General features: G+C 43.9%; 1 long non-coding RNA gene across 2 annotated transcripts; it reads right to left on the bottom strand.

The window, feature by feature from the left end:
- Positions 1-15218: 15218 nt before the first annotated feature.
- LOC309490630 lies at positions 15219-22582 on the bottom strand. Of its 2 annotated transcripts, XR_014202786.1 has the most exons (5): positions 22467-22582; positions 22323-22366; positions 19996-20060; positions 17397-17498; positions 15219-15606 (listed from the first exon to the last, which is right to left on the bottom strand). It is a non-coding gene; the product is annotated as an uncharacterized lncRNA (long non-coding RNA). The 2 variants fall into 2 exon arrangements; XR_014202787.1 differs by having other exon boundaries at positions 22323-22539.
- Between the last annotated feature and the right edge of the window lie 442 nt (positions 22583-23024).

Raw genomic sequence — 23024 nt, 5'->3', positions numbered from 1 at the left:
CATACTAGCTGATTTTAGGCTTGTTCGACTTCATACAGCGCTGCTTCTCCAGAGTGGCTGCAAGAGCTCTGATGATGACACAGCTGTTTCACGATTGGCCGGATTCACCGCATGGCAACAATCACATGTATTTCGTGTTTATTCGAACACCTTCAGTTCCACTAATGCTCACAAATCTGTTTTTTATAACAGTAAAAGCTCTTTTCATGTAGTTGTGATGTTATATTGTGTCATGTTTATCAAAATAAAACTGAATAACAAATCAATCAGATGAAGGTCTCTCAGGAGACAAGAAGTGAAACTAACATTGCATTCGGATGTGTCTTGATGACTTCCGACCTTGGAATGTGTCCTCCGAAGGCAGAATTTATCAGTTTTTTGAGGAAGCAGGAAGAGCAGCTTTTGGTTAATATATTGCAATTTCCTCTTCACCAGATGTTTTCTTTTACTCTTTAGATTAGATTAGATTCAACTTTATTGTCATTACACAAGTACGGGTACAAGGCAACGAAATACAGTTTAGGTCTAACCAGAAGTGCAATAGCAGCAAGTGCAGGATATACAGTGGTTCCATAAGTGCAGGACATGGATATGTACTGAATAAATATAGAGTTGAATACTATTATAAACAAAAATGTACAGATAGATTTGTCCTATGAATATAATATACAGATAACTATTACTGTGAACAGAATTTACAGCTAGATATGTACTGAATATAATATACAGATGACTGTTACTATAAACAGAATTTTACAGATAGATATGTACTATGAATATATATACAGATGGCTGTTACTATAAACAGAATGTGAGCATAATATACAGATGGCTATTACTATAAACAGAATTTTACAAATAGATATATGTATAAGTTAGGCTAAAATGAGCAGTATAACAATGGATTTAAAGTAGTGCAAATAAAGTTTGGACAGAAGCTATCCGAGTGAAAGTGCAGTGGAAAGTAATTGCATATTACAGTTAAAGTACGGTATTGCAAATGTATATGTAAACAGTCGGTACTGTAAATAAACAGTCGGCAGTGCAAATTGAGCATATTCCAGTCAAGGTAGTAGTGCAAGATGCATATGTAAACAGTTGTTACTATAATAACAGTCAGCAGTGCAAATGAACATTATAGTATTGCAAATAACACAATGGAGGCAGGTGTGAGGAGGGAGAGGAGAGTCAATCAGTATATGAGGGGAGTGGGATCAATGAGGGTTAGAGTTTAATAAAGAGACAGCTCTGGGGAAAAAACTGTTCTTTAGTCTGCTGGTCCTGGTCCGTAGGCACCTGAAACGCCTGCCGGAGGGCAGGAGAGAAAACAGTCTGTGGGCTGGGTGAGAGGAGTCCTTAAGGATGCTGCGAGCTCGATGCAGACAGCGTTTCCTCTGGATGTGCTCGATGGCAGGTAGTGGAGTCCCAGTGATGCGCTGGGCGGTTTTCACCACCCGCTGCAGTGCCTTGCGCTCTGCAACAGAACAGCTCCCATACCACACTGTAGCACAGTTGGTCAGGATGCTTTCTATTGCACAGCGATAGAAGTTCACCAGGATAGTGGAGGAAAGCTGATTCTTCCTCAGTGTCCTCAGGAAGAAAAGGCGCTGGTGAGCCTTCTTGACCAGGCTGGAGGTGTTGGTTGTCCAGGTCATGTCCGCCGAGATGTGGGTCCCCAGGAACTTGAAACTGGAGACACGCTCAACAGCCATTCCATTGATATGGATGGTGTCGTGTGTGCCTCTTGACACTTTCCTGAAGTCCACGATGAGCTCCTTCGTTTTGGTGGTGTTGAGGAGCTGGTTATTTTCAGTGCACCATGTGGCCAGGTGCTTGATCTCCTCCCTATAGGCAGTCTCATCGTTGTTGCTGATGAGACCAATCACCGTAGTGTCGTCCGCAAACTTGACGATGGAATTAGATCCGTACACAGGCTTGCAGTCGGAGGTGAAGAGGGAGTAGAGAAACGGGCTTAGCACACAGCCCTGTGGTACACCAGTGTTGAGTGTGATGGACGTGGAGCAGTTGGAGCCTGATCGAACATTCTGGGGTCTGTTGGTCAAAAAGTCAAAAATCCAGTTGCACATGGAGGTGTTGATGCCCAGGTCTCCAAGTTTGGCTATTAACTTAGTTGGGATGACAGTGTTGAATGCTGAGCTGAAGTCAACAAACAGCATGCGTGCATAAGTGTTCTTATTGTCCAGATGTGTGAGCACAGAGTGCAGTGCCATGGAAACTGCATCCTCTGTGCTCCTATTGCTACGGTAGGCAAACTGGTGTGAGTCCAATGTGGATGGAAGAGAGTCTTTTAGGTGTGCCAGGACCAGCCGCTCAAAGCACTTCATTACGATGGGTGTGAGTGCTACAGGGCGGTAGTCGTTAAGGCACTTCGGGCTGGAGTGTTTTGGCACTGGCACAATGGAAGTGCATTTAAAGCATGTTGGTACAGCTGCTTGGGCAAGAGACAGGTTGAAAATGTCTGTAAAAACCCCAGCGAGCTGCTCCGCACATGCCCTGAGTACGCGTCCAGGGATGTTGTCTGGTCCAGCAGCCTTGTGTGCGCTGATCCTGCTCAGTGCATTGCAGACATCTGTGGAGGAGAGTGTGATCGGCGGGTGGTCAGCTGAGGATTTGAGCTTGGTGGCAGTTTCTCTGTTGTCTCTTTCAAAGCGAGCATAAAAGTAATTTAGCTCGTTCAGGAAGTTGACATCAGTGGCTGCGGGGGTGGAGTGAGAGGGTTTGTAGTCACTGATGGCCTGAATGCCCTGCCACATGCGCCGAGGGTCAGCGTTGGAAAAGTGTCCCTCTATCTTAAGCTTGTAGCAGTGCTTGGCCTCTTTGATGCCCCTTTTCAGATTTGCTCTGGATGTGCTATAGGCTTGTGCATCTCCTGATCTGAAGGCAGTGTTGCGTGTCTTCAATAGGAGTCGCACTTCCCTGTTCATCCATGGCTTCTCTTCTGACCATTAATGGCATTTTCAGTGTTTCACTGCTCCGCTGGACAACTGACCTCAGATTGAAAGTGTTTCAACTTTTTTCCTGTCGTCAAACATCAGTGAACACTGGCTGCGCTGTCACAGTGTTGGGTTTGTGTTCCCCGGGTGTCCAGTAGATGTCCTCCTTCCCCGGTGTCACTTACATCATGAACTACGTTTCCCATCATCCTGTCCGGCTATCACGATCATTGCACTCAGGTGTTCCCCGTCATCATTGCACTCAGCTGTTTCCCCTCACCTTGTTAGTGTCTGTGTATATATATGCTGTTTGTGTCAGTGTTTGTCACGGAGTCCTTGTATGTATCACACCATTTCCTTAGTTGGGTCGTGTCTGTGTCTTGTTCTTTTTGGATTGCTTCTTTGGATTTTGACCTCTGCATGGACTGGATATTGATGTAATGGATTTCCCTTAATAAACACATATTGCATTTGGATCTAAATTACCTCTGTTCTTGTGTGGATCGTGACAGAAGGACTCCGTCGCCAAAAGATCCAGCGGTATGTTTTCCGGTGTTTCTTCCCCAGCCACCGAGCGGGAGAGAAGGATTTGTTTTGAGGGAACCCGCCTTGTCATTTTTCGCGGGACCCGTGGAGGCCGCAGTAGAGGAGGTGGGCGAGAGGAGTCCCGACACCACTCTCCACTCTGGCCCCTCTTCGACCCTGGGTTGGTGATGTCCAGCCCAGGGCCCCATTCGCCACGGGTTCCGTCCAGCACAGAGCCTGTTCCGGTGGTCCCAGTTCCGGTGGTCCCAGTTCCGGTGATCCCGAGTCCGGTGGTCCCAGTTCCGGTGGTCTCAGTTCCGGTGGTCCCAATTCCGGTGGTTCCGGTTCCGGTGATCTCGAGTGCGGTGGTCCGGAGGCGGAAGACCTCCAACCTCCCCAAAGAACCGGAGGCCGTACCCGTGCAGCCCGTGCAGTCCGCAGTCGACCCCGAGCAGACCGCTGTCATCCCAGAGGTCATGCCCGTGCAGCCAGCGGTCATCCCAGAGGCCGTCCTCGGGCAGCACGCTGTCGTCCCGGAGGCCGTGCCCGAGCAGCCCGCTATTGCCATAGCGGCGGAAGGCTTGTTGGACTATTTTGATACGCATATTACGAAAACATGTGTAATATGAGCTTCATCTACAGTAGTCAACATTTGAAGTGGATCATCAAAGTTGTCCTAAGACAAAAACGGGTATTGTTCAAAATCATGTATAACTTTGATGAAAGGTTTTGATCCACTTAAAATGTTGACAACTGTACAGTATATCAATAACAATCAGTTTTCATTTAAGTATGAGTGTTTTTGTCTTACCGTGTTGTAGATCATCAGCAACCAAATGGCTGTTTGCTATAACAGTTTTTTAGAATGATGGATTTTTTTTTTTATAGATATAATTCTTTTTTGAGAATTATATAGTGCGTTTAAAAAAATAAATAAAATTATTACACATTTCTTTCATTCGCAGAGTCCAGAGGAGCTTTAGGGACATTCGACAAATTCTGAAAGCAAAACTAACCAATTAAAATTTATATTCAAATTATGCAACATCATTTGTGTGCTGCAAATGAAATAAGCAAACACATCATTCAGCCAATCCTACAGAGTAATATCGTGGGAAGTACACTAGAATAATGTTGGGCAAACTACTTCCACAAGTAAGTAGGACTCAATCATTCACTTATCTATGAATGATCTAGCCTAGAAATCTAGACGCACCCTAGCGGCAGCAAAATGTATTTTGCAGCCAGGGCAGTCTAGCAACTCTCCACTGACTTTCAAGCTGCAAAAACCTAAATTGGGTCAGGCCAATCACGTCGTGTATAGAGTAGGCGGGGCGGGCTTAACATGATGACGACAGAGTTGCGACGGTTACCTGCTACTTGAAAACAAAGAATGGCTGCTGCTGGCGAACATCTTTCGAATCGGCTTTGTCCGCGACTCTGGAGGACTTGGAGTTAAGTTTTTCTTTGAGAAAAGAGCATAGAACAGCACTTAAGTCATTCTTAAAAGGAAGATGTGTTCGTAGTTTTGCCGGCCAGATATGGCAAAAGTTGAATCTATCAACTAGCTCCGCTGTTGGGAAAACGCTCTGGTTGGTTGAAGCGCTGTCCTAATGCGTGCCGAGGGAATTTGAAAGACAGCCGTTTATCCCGCCCCTCGTATTGAGCTGTGTCTATGGTGAGTTGCCAGACCCAACATCTTGATGTAGGTCTGGCTTGCCAGGCTATGAATGATCACAATATCTGCAAAATATTGCAGTCACTTTTTCCTATCATAGTCCTCAAAGAAGTCAAACTGGAAGAATAAATGTTCACGGTACTTCACAGACTCCTTGAGAAAAACTGGATCTCAAAAGACAGGCCTCCTGTCATCCACAAGACAATAAAAGCCATCACAAACTAATCCAAGTGGCTGTAAAACCTTAGTGAAACCTAAAAGAAAGATGAGTTGACAAACCAAACCATGAAACCCATTCCAAAAGCCAATTTTATTGTTACACAGAATCTTGACTCATGTCAAGTTAAATAGACAGGGGCTAAAACAATAGATCCCACAGCATCATGCTAGCTGAAGGCAGTGTTGACAGAACCGGACCCCTCAGCATCGTCCCAGCTTAAGGTGGCGTACACAGAACCAGACCCCTCAGCATCATCTTGGCTGAAGGTGGCGTTCACAGAACCAGACCCCACAGCATCATCTTGGCTGAAGGTGGCATTCACAGAACTGGACCCCTCAGAATAGTCCTGGCTGAAGGTGGCGTTCACAGAACCAGACCCCACAGCATCATCTTGGCTGAAGGTGGAGTTCACAGAACCAGACCCCTCAGAATAGTCCTGGCTGAAGGTGGCGTTCACAGAACCAGACCCCACAGCATCATCTTGGCTGAAGGTGGAGTTCACAGAACCGGACCCCTCAGAATAGTCCTGGCTGAAGGTGGCATTGACAGAACCGGACCCCTCAGCATCATCCTGGCTGAAGGTGGCATTGACAGAACCGGATCCCTCAGCATCGTCCTGGCTGAAGGTGGCATTGACAGAACCGGACCCCTCAGAGTAGTCTTGGCTGAAGGTGACGTTCCCAGAACCGGACCCCTCAGAATAGTCCTGGCTGAAGGTGGCATTCACAGAACTGGACCCCTCAGCATCGTCCTGGCTGAAGGTGGCGTTCACAGAACCGGACCCCTCAGCATCATCCTGGCTGAAGGTGGCGTTCACAGAACCCGACCACTCAGAATAGTCCTGGCTGAAGGTGGCGTTCACAGAACCAGACCCCACAGCATCATCTTGGCTGAAGGTGGAGTTCACAGAACCAGACCCCTCAGAATAGTCCTGGCTGAAGGTGGCATTGACAGAACCGGACCCCTCAGCATCGTCCTGGCTGAAGGTGGCATTGACAGAACCGGACCCCTCAGAATAGTCCTGGCTGAAGGTGGCGTTCACAGAACCAGACCCCTCAGAATAGTCCTGGCTTAAGGTGGCGTTCACTGAACCGGACCCCTCAGAATAGTCCTGGCTGAAGGTGGCATTGACAGAACCGGACCCCTCAGCATCGTCCTGGCTGAAGGTGGCATTGACAGAACCGGACCCCTCAGAATAGTCCTGGCTGAAAGTGGCGTTCACTGAACCCGACCCCTCAGAATAGTCCTGGCTGAAGGTGGCGTTCACTGAACCCGACCCCTCAGAATAGTCCTGGCTGAAGGTGGCATTGACAGAACTGGACCCCTCAGGGCTAAAAGTTCCCTGCAGTTGGACAGAGCTAGAATTGTCTGGAGATAGGGAGAAAGAGAAATACATTTTTTTTGTTAAATAATAGCAAAAACAACAACCATGTAAATGGGTTAGTATAAACTCATTATCTTAGTACAAGAGTATATATTATGAAACAAACAAGGTCTACAAACCTTTTTCTCCAACTACTCTCCCAACATCACTCAAGGATAAATCTAAGGATCCATCTTTGACTAAGCAGCTGAATTCTGAGAAACACATTTGACTTTTTTTTTTTTTTTTTTTAACAGACAAGTAAACTTACTAAAAGCAAACAAAAATTTAACTCACCATGCCATATTAACTGGTGATAAAGAACTACCAAAACAGTAATTTTAATCAAACCCATTTTATAACACAAACTGAGCCACTAAGAAAACCAATTCAACTGCACAGGCTAAAATCTCAAAACCAACCAGGTCTTTTAAAGCCAAACAGAAAACCATTTGTACCACCTGGATGACTCGTTAACTCATTATTGGGCAAATCTGCTAACTAATGAAATCAATAGTTAATTAATCACACACCATACTAGCTGATTTTAGGCTTGTTCGACTTCATACAGCGCTGCTTCTCCAGAGTGGCTGCAAGAGCTCTGATGATGACACAGCTGTTTCACGATTGGCCGGATTCACCGCATGGCAACAATCACATGTATTTCGTGTTTATTCGAACACCTTCAGTTCCACTAATGCTCACAAATCTGTTTTTTATAACAGTAAAAGCTCTTTTCATGTAGTTGTGATGTTATATTGTGTCATGTTTATCAAAATAAAACTGAATAACAAATCAATCAGATGAAGGTCTCTCAGGAGACAAGAAGTGAAACTAACATTGCATTCGGATGTGTCTTGATGACTTCCGACCTTGGAATGTGTCCTCCGAAGGCAGAATTTATCAGTTTTTTGAGGAAGCAGGAAGAGCAGCTTTTGGTTAATATATTGCAATTTCCTCTTCACCAGATGTTTTCTTTTACTCTTTAGATTAGATTAGATTCAACTTTATTGTCATTACACAAGTACGGGTACAAGGCAACGAAATGCAGTTTAGGTCTAACCAGAAGTGCAATAGCAGCAAGTGCAGGATATACAGTGGTTCCATAAGTGCAGGACATGGATATGTACTGAATAAATATAGAGTTGAATACTATTATAAACAAAAATGTACAGATAGATTTGTCCTATGAATATAATATACAGATAACTATTACTGTGAACAGAATTTACAGCTAGATATGTACTGAATATAATATACAGATGACTGTTACTATAAACAGAATTTTACAGATAGATATGTACTATGAATATATATACAGATGGCTGTTACTATAAACAGAATGTGAGCATAATATACAGATGGCTATTACTATAAACAGAATTTTACAAATAGATATATGTATAAGTTAGGCTAAAATGAGCAGTATAACAATGGATTTAAAGTAGTGCAAATAAAGTTTGGACAGAAGCTATCCGAGTGAAAGTGCAGTGGAAAGTAATTGCATATTACAGTTAAAGTACGGTATTGCAAATGTATATGTAAACAGTCGGTACTGTAAATAAACAGTCGGCAGTGCAAATTGAGCATATTCCAGTCAAGGTAGTAGTGCAAGATGCATATGTAAACAGTTGTTACTATAATAACAGTCAGCAGTGCAAATGAACATTATAGTATTGCAAATAACACAATGGAGGCAGGTGTGAGGAGGGAGAGGAGAGTCAATCAGTATATGAGGGGAGTGGGATCAATGAGGGTTAGAGTTTAATAAAGAGACAGCTCTGGGGAAAAAACTGTTCTTTAGTCTGCTGGTCCTGGTCCGTAGGCACCTGAAACGCCTGCCGGAGGGCAGGAGAGAAAACAGTCTGTGGGCTGGGTGAGAGGAGTCCTTAAGGATGCTGCGAGCTCGATGCAGACAGCGTTTCCTCTGGATGTGCTCGATGGCAGGTAGTGGAGTCCCAGTGATGCGCTGGGCGGTTTTCACCACCCGTTGCAGTGCCTTGCGCTCTGCAACAGAACAGCTCCCATACCACACTGTAGCACAGTTGGTCAGGATGCTTTCTATTGCACAGCGATAGAAGTTCACCAGGATAGTGGAGGAAAGCTGATTCTTCCTCAGTGTCCTCAGGAAGAAAAGGCGCTGGTGAGCCTTCTTGACCAGGCTGGAGGTGTTGGTTGTCCAGGTCATGTCCGCCGAGATGTGGGTCCCCAGGAACTTGAAACTGGAGACACGCTCAACAGCCATTCCATTGATATGGATGGTGTCGTGTGTGCCTCTTGACACTTTCCTGAAGTCCACGATGAGCTCCTTCGTTTTGGTGGTGTTGAGGAGCTGGTTATTTTCAGTGCACCATGTGGCCAGGTGCTTGATCTCCTCCCTATAGGCAGTCTCATCGTTGTTGCTGATGAGACCAATCACCGTAGTGTCGTCCGCAAACTTGACGATGGAATTAGATCCGTACACAGGCTTGCAGTCGGAGGTGAAGAGGGAGTAGAGAAACGGGCTTAGCACACAGCCCTGTGGTACACCAGTGTTGAGTGTGATGGACGTGGAGCAGTTGGAGCCTGATCGAACATTCTGGGGTCTGTTGGTCAAAAAGTCAAAAATCCAGTTGCACATGGAGGTGTTGATGCCCAGGTCTCCAAGTTTGGCTATTAACTTAGTTGGGATGACAGTGTTGAATGCTGAGCTGAAGTCAACAAACAGCATGCGTGCATAAGTGTTCTTATTGTCCAGATGTGTGAGCACAGAGTGCAGTGCCATGGAAACTGCATCCTCTGTGCTCCTATTGCTACGGTAGGCAAACTGGTGTGAGTCCAATGTGGATGGAAGAGAGTCTTTTAGGTGTGCCAGGACCAGCCGCTCAAAGCACTTCATTACGATGGGTGTGAGTGCTACAGGGCGGTAGTCGTTAAGGCACTTCGGGCTGGAGTGTTTTGGCACTGGCACAATGGAAGTGCATTTAAAGCATGTTGGTACAGCTGCTTGGGCAAGAGACAGGTTGAAAATGTCTGTAAAAACCCCAGCGAGCTGCTCCGCACATGCCCTGAGTACGCGTCCAGGGATGTTGTCTGGTCCAGCAGCCTTGTGTGCGCTGATCCTGCTCAGTGCATTGCAGACATCTGTGGAGGAGAGTGTGATCGGCGGGTGGTCAGCTGAGGATTTGAGCTTGGTGGCAGTTTCTCTGTTGTCTCTTTCAAAGCGAGCATAAAAGTAATTTAGCTCGTTCAGGAAGTTGACATCAGTGGCTGCGGGGGTGGAGTGAGAGGGTTTGTAGTCACTGATGGCCTGAATGCCCTGCCACATGCGCCGAGGGTCAGCGTTGGAAAAGTGTCCCTCTATCTTAAGCTTGTAGCAGTGCTTGGCCTCTTTGATGCCCCTTTTCAGATTTGCTCTGGATGTGCTATAGGCTTGTGCATCTCCTGATCTGAAGGCAGTGTTGCGTGTCTTCAATAGGAGTCGCACTTCCCTGTTCATCCATGGCTTCTCTTCTGACCATTAATGGCATTTTCAGTGTTTCACTGCTCCGCTGGACAACTGACCTCAGATTGAAAGTGTTTCAACTTTTTTCCTGTCGTCAAACATCAGTGAACACTGGCTGCGCTGTCACAGTGTTGGGTTTGTGTTCCCCGGGTGTCCAGTAGATGTCCTCCTTCCCCGGTGTCACTTACATCATGAACTACGTTTCCCATCATCCTGTCCGGCTATCACGATCATTGCACTCAGGTGTTCCCCGTCATCATTGCACTCAGCTGTTTCCCCTCACCTTGTTAGTGTCTGTGTATATATATGCTGTTTGTGTCAGTGTTTGTCACGGAGTCCTTGTATGTATCACACCATTTCCTTAGTTGGGTCGTGTCTGTGTCTTGTTCTTTTTGGATTGCTTCTTTGGATTTTGACCTCTGCATGGACTGGATATTGATGTAATGGATTTCCCTTAATAAACACATATTGCATTTGGATCTAAATTACCTCTGTTCTTGTGTGGATCGTGACAGAAGGACTCCGTCGCCAAAAGATCCAGCGGTATGTTTTCCGGTGTTTCTTCCCCAGCCACCGAGCGGGAGAGAAGGATTTGTTTTGAGGGAACCCGCCTTGTCATTTTTCGCGGGACCCGTGGAGGCCGCAGTAGAGGAGGTGGGCGAGAGGAGTCCCGACACCACTCTCCACTCTGGCCCCTCTTCGACCCTGGGTTGGTGATGTCCAGCCCAGGGCCCCATTCGCCACGGGTTCCGTCCAGCACAGAGCCTGTTCCGGTGGTCCCAGTTCCGGTGGTCCCAGTTCCGGTGATCCCGAGTCCGGTGGTCCCAGTTCCGGTGGTCTCAGTTCCGGTGGTCCCAATTCCGGTGGTTCCGGTTCCGGTGATCTCGAGTGCGGTGGTCCGGAGGCGGAAGACCTCCAACCTCCCCAAAGAACCGGAGGCCGTACCCGTGCAGCCCGTGCAGTCCGCAGTCGACCCCGAGCAGACCGCTGTCATCCCAGAGGTCATGCCCGTGCAGCCAGCGGTCATCCCAGAGGCCGTCCTCGGGCAGCACGCTGTCGTCCCGGAGGCCGTGCCCGAGCAGCCCGCTATTGCCATAGCGGCGGAAGGCTTGTTGGACTATTTTGATACGATATTTAAAATCCTAGAAAGTACCAAGACTGTCCATGGCACGTCTGCCGAGCCTGTGTCTTCGGACAAGATGGCCGCCGCCGAGCCTGTTCATGTCAGGCCTGCCGAGCCTGTGTCTTCGGACAAGATGGCCGCCGCCGAGCCTGTTCACGTCACGCCTGCCGAGCCTGTGTCTTTGGACAAGATGGCCGCCGCCGAGCCTGTTCACGTCACGCCTGCCGAGCCTGGGTCTTCGGACAAGATGGCTGCCGCCGAGAGTGTTCATGTCACGTCTGCCGAGCCTGTGTCTTCGGACAAGATGGCCGCCGCCGAGCCTGTTCACGTCACGTCTGCCGAGCCTGTGTCTTTGAAGAGGATGACCGCCGCCGAACCTGTGTCTTCAGACAAGATGGCCGCCTCCGAGCCGGTGGTATCTGTTCCTGAGCCTGAGCCGGTGGTGTCTGTTCCTGAGCCTGAGCCGGTGGTGTCTGTTCCTGAGCCGGTGGTGTCTGTTCCTGAGCCGGTCGTGTCTGTTTCTGAGCCGGTCGTGTCTGTTCCTGAACCTGAGCCGGTGCCTGTGTCCGTTCCTGAGCCGGTGCCTGTGTCTGTTCCTGAGCCGGTGCCTGTGGTGTCTGTTCCTGAACCCGAGCCGGTGGTGTCTGTTCCAGTTCCTGAGCCGGTGGGGTCTGTTCCTGAGCCTGAGCCGGTGGGGTCTGTTCCTGAGCCTGAGCCGGTCGTGTCTGTTCCTGAGCCGGTCGTGTCTGTTCCTGAACCTGAGCCGGTGCCTGTGTCCGTTCCTGAGCCGGTGCCTGTGTCCGTTCCTGAGCCGGTGCCTGTGTCCGTTCCTGAGCCGGTGCCTGTGGTGTCTGTTCCTGAACCCGAGCCGGTGGTGTCTGTTCCAGTTCCTGAGCCGGTGGTATCTGTTCCAGTTCCTGAGCCGGTGGGGTCTGTTCCAGTTCCTGAGCCGGTGGGGTCTTTTCCAGTTCCTGAGCCGGTGGGGTCTGTTCCTGTTCCTGAGCCGGTATCTATTACTGTGCCGTGGCCGCCCGAGGAGTCGTCTTCGCCCTGGCCGCCCGATGAACTGGCCGCTCCGCCCTGGCCGCCCGAGGGAGAGTCTCCGCCCTGGCCGCCCGAGGGAGAGTCTCCGCCCTGGCCGCCCGAGGGAGAGTCTCCTCCCTGGCCGCCCGAGGGAGAGTCTCCGCCCTGGCCGCCCGAGGGAGAGTCTCCGCCCTGGCCGCCCGAGGGAGAGTCTAGACCGTCACCCCCTGTTCCGGTTTCCCTTCATGGACCTGGTCCCCCATCCCTCCCCCTGATTCTCCACCGTTCTACCTCCCGCCTGGACTCTTGTTTTGTTTTGTTGTATTTGTCGTCTTGGAGCGTCTGGTAGCCGCTCCGTAGAGGGGGGGTTATGTCACAGTGTTGGGTTTGTGTTCCCCGGGTGTCCAGTAGATGTCCTCCTTCCCCGGTGTCACTTACATCATGAACTACGTTTCCCATCATCCTGTCCGGCTATCACGATCATTGCACTCAGGTGTTCCCCGTCATCATTGCACTCAGCTGTTTCCCCTCACCTTGTTAGTGTCTGTGTGTATATATATGCTGTTTGTGTCAGTGTTTGTCACGGAGTCCTTGTATGTATCACACCATTTCCTTAGTCGGTTCTTGTCTGTGTCTTGTTCTTTTTGGATTGCTTCTTTGGATTTTGACCTCTGCATGGACTGGATATTGATGTAACGGATTTCCCTTAATAAACACATATTGCATTTGGATCTAAATTACCTCTGTTCTTGTGTGGATCGTGACATGCGCTCTTTGCAAAGCTGATGGTGGAAGGGCCGGGAAAGAACTTCTTTTAGTGAAAAGAAATGTTTTGAGGTGCATTTTGAACATGGGCAGGGATGGGGCAGAGCGGACGTGGAGTGGTAGGCTGTTCCAGAGTGTGGGAGCACTGGCAGAGAAAGCCCTGTCCCCAAAAGTCCGCAACCTGGTGCAGGGGGTGTCCAGCAGGTCCTTGTCAGAGGACCGCAGGGAACGTGACTGAGTGTAGGGGTGGAGGAGATCTGTGATTTTGGTGAGAGTCCATGGAGAGATTTGTAAGTGAGCAGCAGGATCTTGTAGGTGATGCGTGACTTAACTGGCAACCAGTGGAGCTGTTCGAGGATGGGAGTGATATGCTGCCAGGGCTTTGTGTGGGTTTGAACCCTGGCAGCAGAGTGCTGGACATACTGGAGTCTGCTAAGGGCCTTGGTGGGCAGTCCAGCCAGGACACCATTGCAGTAATCCAGACGGGAGGTGATGAAGGCATGGTTGGGTGTCTCAGTTACTGAATGTGTGAGAGAAGGCCGGAGTCGTGAGATGTTTCTGAGGTGGTAGAAGGCAGACTTGGTGATATTTTTGATGTGTGACCGGAAGGAGAGAGTGGAGTCCAAGATGACGCCCAGGTTGCGCACCTAAGGAGATGGGAAAATGGAGCAGCAATCCACAACCAGGGCCAGGTCTCCAACTTTCTTGAGCAGTTGTGCAGAGGCCACCACCTTGAGTTCTGTCTTATTACTGTTGAGTTTGAGTAGGTTTGTGGTCATCCATGATTTAAGTTCCTGCAGGCAGTTGACAAGTTGTGTGGGTGGGAGCTGGGAGGAGGGGTTAGTGCTGATATAAAGTTGAATATCATCAGCGTAGCAGTGGAAGTTGAGTCAATGTTTATGAATAATATGACCTAGGGGTAGTATGTAGATGGTGAACAGCAGAGGACCAAGCACAGAGCCCTGGGGCACGCCATGGTTGGCGGGTGCTGGATCAGAGTTGGAGCCATTTAGGGTGATGAATTGTTTCTGGTCTGTGAGGTAAGACCGGAACCAGGACAGTGCTGTGCCACTGAGGCTGATGAGCTCAGAGAGGAGGTGGAGAAGGATGGTATGAGAAACTGTATCAAAAGCTGCAGAAAGGCCAAGGAAGATGAGGATGGTGATGAGGCCATTGACAGCAGCAAGCAGGAGGTCATTAGTGACTGGGCAGCCCCAGCTAGAATTTTTTTGTTCTAAAAATGTTCTGAGAACATTATCTTGAAATGTTATAATAATGTTTTCAGCGGGTAGTTTTATTTTAGTTCCCAGAATGTTCTTGTAAAAGATAGGAAAACATTCTCTAAAAACATTCTAAAAATGTTTAATGATAACATTGTTGGAACATTATTCCCTAATGTTCTTATAACATTTTTAGAGTGTAGTTTTATTTAAGTTCCCAGAATGTTCTCCTAAAAGGTAGGAAAACATTCTCTAAAAACATTCTAAAAATGTTTAATGATAACATTGTTGGAACATTATTCCCTAATGTTCTTATAACATTTTTAGCAGGTAGTTTTATTTAAGTTCCCAGAATGTTCTCCTGAAAGGTAGGAAAACATTCTCTAAAAACATTCTAAAAATGTTTAATGATAACTTTGTTGGAACATTATTCCCTAATGTTCTTATAACATTTTTAGAGGGTAGTTTTATTTAAGTTCCCAGAATGTTCTCCTAAAAGGTAGGAAAACATTCTCTAAAAACATTCTAAAAATGTTTAATGATAACATTGTTGGAACATTATTCCTAATGTTCTTATAACATTTTTAGCTGGTAGTATTATTTAAGTTCCCAGAATGTTCTCCTAAAAGGTAGGATAACATTCTCTAAGAACACTCTAAAAATGTTTTGTGATGACCTTCTATAAAGGTTTAATCATAACATTTTTAGAACATTATCCCTTTACATTCTTATAAAGTTTTTAGCAGGAAGTTTTATTTTTATTCTTAGAATGTTCTTCTAAAAGTTAGGATAACATTCTCTAAAAATACTCTTAAAAATACTACTTAACATTCTTATAAAGTTTTTAGTGGGAAGTTTTATTTTTGTTCCCAAAATGTTCTCTTAAACAAAAAATGCTTAGCTATAACATTGTTAAAACATACAATTGTATTAATCTCAAAAATAAAACATAAAAATCTAACAGGTTTATTAATGGCATCCACATAAATTATTAGAAGTTATGCGTACAGTAGATGACCAACATTGCATGAAGAACTCAGTAAAGTCCAATGTGCAATCACACGTCTTGACTGCTGTTTGCTCAGAGCACTCATCATCAGTCTTTGCTTGTCTTGGTTCTTGCAGAAAAATAATAGTTATCTGCATTAATAGGTGTTCTACTGTTCTTCTCTTCTTGTTTTTCAGCTGCTCTCCCAGTTAGCAGAATTGAGCTCCTTTCTCTGTGTGCATGGTAGAGTTTTTCCTCATAGCCTATAAAAGAAGATCATGCAACAGTGTAAACAGAAAGAATACAAATACATATTACATATTAAGATCACAAGCAATATTGACTTTGAAAACTTTCAAAATTAGCCAGCCTAATTATTAATCAGAAATTATGTAAAGATTAATTTATTTAAAAGTATAAATATAATACCTTATGAGTATCTATTTTGTTTCTGTAATTTAAAACATATACTTAATCCATTATATACATGTTAATAACACAACTAGAGGCTAAATTATGTGAACAAACTACAAACTTGGCTTGAGAAGTGTGAACCTCGAACTCAGGTCGCCTTGAGCACAGCTGCAGCATGTCACAGCACTGCCCACGATGCTTTTGCTCTGACGTAACAGCTAATTTTCATCAGTTGTATTGTCTATGGATTGTTACATTTCTTACAGATTTCTGCTTGTTTTAAATCAGAAATACAGATAAAGTAGCACCGCATTTGAATGCATTGGCGATAGAACAATTTCTAGTGTGATTTAATCATACCCGTGTATCGTCTCTTTGCTATTAGCTAAGCTGTATGTTTTAGTTACTTCAAAAGCAGAAAGAAATGCTATAACTTCTGTTTCTACGCAGTTTCTTATTGAGAAATCACAGGACAGTGTTGACACTAACTTTCTGTGCTCCAGTAGGTTTCTGTGTGTACACAATCTGCACGTTAAATGTGAGCTACTGTCTGTGCATATGAAAGCTTGTTTCCGCCATGGAATACAATTTTTTAAAAAGGTAATTGCGACTCACAATTCAAACTTTTTTTTCTCAGAAGTGCGAGATATAAACTCGCAATTGGCTGTTTGAAAGTCAGAATCACAGGATAAATTAGTAAAACCTGAGAAAAAAAAGCAATTCTGGCTTTCTTTTCTCAGAATTGTGAGATATAAAGTTACAATTGCAAGTTATCGAGTCCAATAGGCCCTTATCTCATTTCCTGGTTTTGGAACGTTCAAAATCGCCAAGCAGTGTACTCGCACTTCCGGTGGTTACTTAGTTACACCTTTAGATGAAAAGTAGGTCAGTAAACTTAAATAAAATCGCGATATAGACCAGTGTCTGTCAATATTAAACTGCATAAAGACCATTTAAATAGGAATCATGCATGTTCTGCGTGTCTCTGTGAATGAATGGCACAGACGCGCTGTTTCATTTACCACACACACACTGAGGCACGCATGACGCTCGCGATGTTTTCAGCCTATATAAGGACATTAATGCACTTCATCAATACAGCCGCTCTGAGAGTCACTTCAGCAGCATTTTAGCTTCATTTGAGAAAAACTATCATCATATCATAAAACACAGAGAGACTCAAAGGTCTACACGGCAATCCGTCAAAATAAAAGTTTGGTTTAACCTTTGAAGAAAGTTTTGCTTAAATCATTACATTTTAAATAATTGGTTATAGCAATTTAATTAAACAATTAAAATGGAATCAAGAAAAAAAAAAAAAAAAAACTTTTGGGAGATGCGAGAGCGAAGTAGTCCAGTGATAATTAACAGGCAGCCATGGTTAATGCAATTTGCAAAGACCCGCCCCCTTTAGTTACTGTTGCTATGTCCAACAAGCCATGGCGCTCTCACGCCACACATCATGTTGTCACGCAATGAAAGATACATTGCGGATCAAAGAAAAAACGCTGAAACGTCTAAACGCCGAGACAAGACAGAGCAGGTTACTTTTGATATGAAACAAAGTCTCAACGTTTAATTTGTGTAATTTTTGTAAAAAAAGAATTTTTTGTAAAATAGAAATGTAAAAAATAAATACCTGTCAATCAAACTCCCTCGAAGGGTGAATTCTGAGGGGAGTAAAAAAGCCAGCTCACAATTCTGATATTTTCTTGCAATTGTGTGTTCCTGCCTCACAATTCTAAAAAAAAAAAAAAAAAAAAAAAAAAACTGTAATTTTACTGATGGAAACAGACAGTAAAAAAGTGAACTTCAAAGATTTCTTATTCTGTAGCTCCCTGTGGGATTTTTTTTTATAAGTCCATAAAAATGCATCCATCCATGATAAAAGCACTCCACACGGCTCTGGCAGGTTAATAAAGGCGAAAGGTGAAGCGAAGTGATGCGTTCGTGTAAGAAACATAACCATATTTTAGGGCTGGGAATCGATTAAAAAAAAGCAACTAATGACTTGCACAATTTGCTGTAATTAATTGCAATTAATTGCATTTCCCCCAAGCTTGTAATCATCAATATTTAAAGGTGCTGTAAGTGATGCGACGCGTTTTTTAGGCCAAAACATTTGTCACATACAGCAAACATCTCCTCACTATCCGCTAGCTGCCTGTCCCCTGAACACACTGTAAAAAAAACGCGGCCTCTCTAGAAACCACAGGCTCCACAAACGGCAACAAAAACAAACTGGGCTCACCCGCACCACGAAACACAACAAACAGTGTTCCAGCCAATCACTGGCAAGAAGTATTTGAGGATGGGGTTTGGGGGGTTAGTGCGCGTACACGTGAAGGGGGTGTGGAGAGAGAGAGAGAACAGAGAAGCATGAAGAGGGAAGTTTGAATTATGGCCGACACACGACCAAAGAGACGACGTTCCGATGAACAAATTGCAAAGAAGAGGGACAAGGATAAGGAACGCACGAAGTCCCAAATTTACATCGGAAAAACCTTCGAAAGGTGGAGAGAACTCCGGCGGCACAAGGGCTTCCAATCCGACATAGTTGCTCTGTTTTTGCAGAACAGGTAAATCCATTTTTCTTTCTAAACTGACGTTCATGTTCGCTAAACCAACACAAGGATGTAATTAGCTAGATCTATGCAGTCAGCGTTAACTTTGGTGAATACAACATGTATGTTTCTAGCAGCTAGCGATCAATCTCTATTGTAAATGATCAAGCAAATTCACAGTAGGGCGACAATTTGTGTGAATGATTGTTTTCATCCACTGTTTGTTATGAATTTGAATGTTCATTTATAGGCTATTGACAACTTTGACTAAATTTGTTTACGCCGCCGTTGTTTATGCTCACTGGGAAACGCGAACGTTATCATGCTATTATTGCGTCCTTGTATGGGAGCTATTTATAACCTCAGGCGGCGAGACGATTTTAAGATAATGTTTCTCTTTTTCTGCATTCTGTTCTGCAATATATAAAAGCATTTATCTAACTTGGCGACATTAACGTTACTCATTGAATGAAGTATCAGTAAAACTTAACTTTGTTTGTAGTGACTATTTGGACTTTCCTTTATGTCGGAAGGGAGGGGAGGAGGGAGGAGGGAGGAGACGGGATGAGGAGGAGGGAGGGTCTAGCTAGCCTCCGTTTTGTTTGACAACAATTCGAATGTCAACGGGATCGCTTAGAGCACCTTTAAACTTAGAATAACCTAATTAAACAACACAGGAAAAAAGGAACAGAAATAATGTAGAAAAAATGTATTAAAATAATATTAAACATCAATATATCAATATATTATTATTTTTCAATAATCAATCAACTTAATTTTTTTTTTTTTTTTACTAATTATCAAAATAAAACATAGTCCTACAAAGCTATTATTACAAGAGCATGTGATCAGAGCAGGTAATTGTACCATTGTTGCCAGCATGACTATACCAGCTCAGTAGGGCTATTTCACAGAAGTCTACTACTGAGACATTTCACGTTATTTGACTTTGCTTTTCCAGTGCATGATCGGTACATGATTGGAGCGTTTGGGCCGTTAACGACAGAGCAGAACGCGCAGCGCAAACACGGAGCAGAACATTGAGCAAAGAGCTCAATGTTTGCTCAATGTTGTGTGTGTGTCAGTGCGCCGACACACACACACACACACGGAATGGAGAGCGCGGCGCAGAAAAGACCCGCTCATGAAAGCTGCGCGAGAATGAAACCTGATTGCCGAACACGGAGGGGCGGGACGGCATATTTTTCCGCAACAGGAAGTCATTAAAACGAGGCAAAAAAAGTGCTGCGTTAATTGCGTTTTTTTTTTTTTACGCGTTAAGCATCTCAAATTAATCGCAAAGATTAACGCGTTAATTTCCCCAGCCTTACCCTATAACTTTATCAACTTAAATAACTAGCTTCCGGCAGACAGCCATATGCAATTCAAATTACGCCCAAAGAGTAACTCTTGTCAATGTACTGTGTAGGAGTAGCGTAAGCTTTGACGGCTCTCGCGGTTCAAACAAACAGGGCTAGGCAATAAATTCAAGCTCCTCCCACATTTCTCTTTATATGATTCTCTTTAATGATAATTTTTCTAAAAATCTCTGTGGAAAGAAAGTCAGATATACATCTGGGATGGCACGAGGGAGAAAAAAAAGAGATTTTTATTTTGGAGTGCATTGTGCCTTTAAAATTGACTACGGTTTTATAAACTGCAGTGGATACTTACTAGTGATGGACTTGTTTCTCTGTTGGTGCCTGTTCTGCTCCGTAAACATTGTTCCAATGCTTGATCTTAAGAAAATTTAAAAAGTGTGTTAATGTGTGTTAACAGACTATTGATCTGGGTGACACAGGACCATTTTTTATGTGTTACTTAAGTGTTGTATAAATCTGGAGAACCCTTACTAACATTAAAGGGATAGTTCACCCAGAAATGAAAATTCTGTCATCATTTACTCACCCTCAAGTTGTTTCAAACCTGTAAGAATTTCTTTTTTCTGCTGAACACAAAAGAAGATATTTTGAAAAATGTAGGGCTGTACTGTCCCAGTCGATTAGTCGATTAATTGGTCGATACGTTCTGGTTCGACCAAAATTCTGATTGGTCGATTTTTTGCCGCGTTCATTTCATCAGTTTTGCCGCGCTGAGGCGCGCTCATTTCATCAGGTGGAAAGCACTAACTGCTAATGGGGGTGTTTTCAGAGTACCCTTGTTCCCTTTAACAGTCTGTCTTCAGAACACCCCCCTTGTTTTCACCTTTTTTTGGATTAGCCCAACCCAAGAGAGAGCGATAACTATAGAAGGTTTGATGCTAAATATTATTTATTTAATTGTGAGAGCGTTTAATAGTCAGTCCTCTTCTAACATGTCAACAACAAAGAAATCGACAGTGTGGCAGCATTTTGTTAAAATTGATAACAGGAAAAAGGTCGAATGCAAAGTTTGCAAGCAACAGTTTTCCACAGCTCGACGACAAACATGACATATCATCTAAAAGTGGTAAGCTCACTTGTCTGCATTAGCTTGCCCTGTCTGTTTTGAGTAGGCTATATGAACATATCAGAATTAGTATATTTCAATGTTTTAGTGTGATAACCTAACTTTTTTATTTGGAGCCTAATGCGCAATTGCGCTGTGCTGTTGGTTGTGTTAGTTTTGAGCCTAGGATGCTTTATTTTTCAGTTATGCACTTTATTTCGTTTCTGCTCTTGATCTGGTTTGTTTAATAAATATTCTTTTTTTATTAAAGTGGACGTGCCTTTTGTGTTTATTTAGAGTAAAAGCTTTAAGTTAATAGTCTATTCGTGTCTCAGCTGCGAAGCTGAGCTCATGTTCAGCCTCGCTCGGTGCAAGGACATGCACGGTGAAATTATAGTGTCTGACAGTTATAACTTATTATTATAACATATGACAAAAATAATTGTCTAAATTATGTTGCATATTCCTCAACAGTTCTTGTGATGATATCACTAGTTGACAACATAGTACTATTTTCGGAAATCATAAGCTATGATATTGCGCAGGTGCACGTGATGCAACGCTGTCAGAGCCGACAGACTCGAGTGTCAGACTCATTTCAGTGCAAAATAATTAGGTCAAAAACGATTTAATATACTGCAAATAGCCTACTAGTTTTTAATGTTTATTTATAATTAATTTAGGCGGACAACAAGGCTACCAAGTACTGCGCACAGTGCGCAGCTAATTCATTTAACTTTTTTTTTTTTTTACCGTCATTTTTAGTCGATTTTAGTCGAAAATTTCAGGACTTCAGTCGACCAAGATTTTCTTTGGTTGAGTACAGCCCTAGAAAAATGTCTGTAACCAAACAGTTGATGGACCCCATTGACTTCCATAGTAGGAAAAAATATAGTCAATGGGGTCCATCAACTGTTTGGTTACAGACATTTTTCAAAATATCTTCTTTTGTGTTCAGCAGAAAAAATAAATTCTTACAGGTTTGAAACAACCTGAGGGTGAGTAAATGACAGAATTTTCATTTTTGGGTGAACTATCCCTTTAACCATGGTTTTGCTACACTAACTAAATGGTAATAAATTATTGTAATCAATCCACCATAAAAACATGGTTTCTACACTTTTACTATAATAAAAACCATGGTTAATTTAGCAAAGGACCCTAGGAACATGTCCTAAAAAGAACAGCTCATACAAAAAAGTTCTCTCGTTATTTACTCCATGTTGTTCCAAAACTGTATGAATTTATTTTGTAACCTTATATCTTGAGAAATGCCTTCACTGTTTTGTTTTTTTTTCCATAAAATGGGTTCCAATGTTATGGGTTCCAGTGTTGTTTTATTCCCAACATTCTTGTGTTTCGCAGAAGTAAGTCATACAGGTTTGAAAATAATTTCATTTTGAAAGGACAAAATGTTTGGGTCAGCTAGGCCCGTAAACTCATATCAAGAAGACAGGTGAAATATTGTCTGGAGGGTTTGGACCAGTGTGCCTTTGAGCAGAGTTTACATGTTCTGCCTCTATTTCACGTGTATTTTACTACAGTCTATGGTATTTTACTATGACAATACTCACCAACTGAAGATAGTGTGGCTGGATAATATTTATTCCCCAAACTCCTGGATAATGAGGGAAACACACACATACAGCAATATTATTAGCTATTTGTATTTACTTACTAAAAGAGACATTTGCAAAAGCTTGCAAAATTTTACTCACCAGCTCAAAAACATATTATGATGACACATCATTTTGACGGATCGGTAGGCCGATATCCCGCGATCAACAATATTCAAAAGCCTAACGTTTGCACGTGGTTCGAGCTCCTCTCTGTATAAAGACACAATGTTCTCAGTTCACTCATTGTAAAGCTCCTAAACTGAGTTTTATTTAATTTTTTATCAAAAACTAAGTTAGCAGACAATATTTACACATAGCCTGAAACATTGACATAATATCGATATTGCTAATCGCATTTAACTTTAGATTCTCAATTTAACACACTATTTTGATGTAGCAGAATGTATTTTTATATAAAATAAAGTTATTTACCTTCCGCAGATTGCAATATGTCCGTTACACGTACGTTGTTAAAATTCGTTGTCCATTTACATCCCGCAAAATAAAAATGTAACAGCACGATGCAAAATAATCCATGTTTTAAACAATGTAAAAGCCACAGAACCGAAGGAGGCGTACTGAAGATCCCGAGCAGCACACACACACACACACACACACACACTCACACTCACACTCACACTCACTCCAACAGACGAA

Source organism: Leuciscus leuciscus, assembly GCF_965113295.1.
Source record: "Leuciscus leuciscus genome assembly, chromosome: 25".
Taxonomy (NCBI): Eukaryota; Metazoa; Chordata; class Actinopteri; order Cypriniformes; family Leuciscidae; genus Leuciscus; species Leuciscus leuciscus.
The sequence above is the reverse complement of the archived record's forward strand: the minus strand, read 5'-3'. Positions and strand labels throughout refer to the sequence as shown.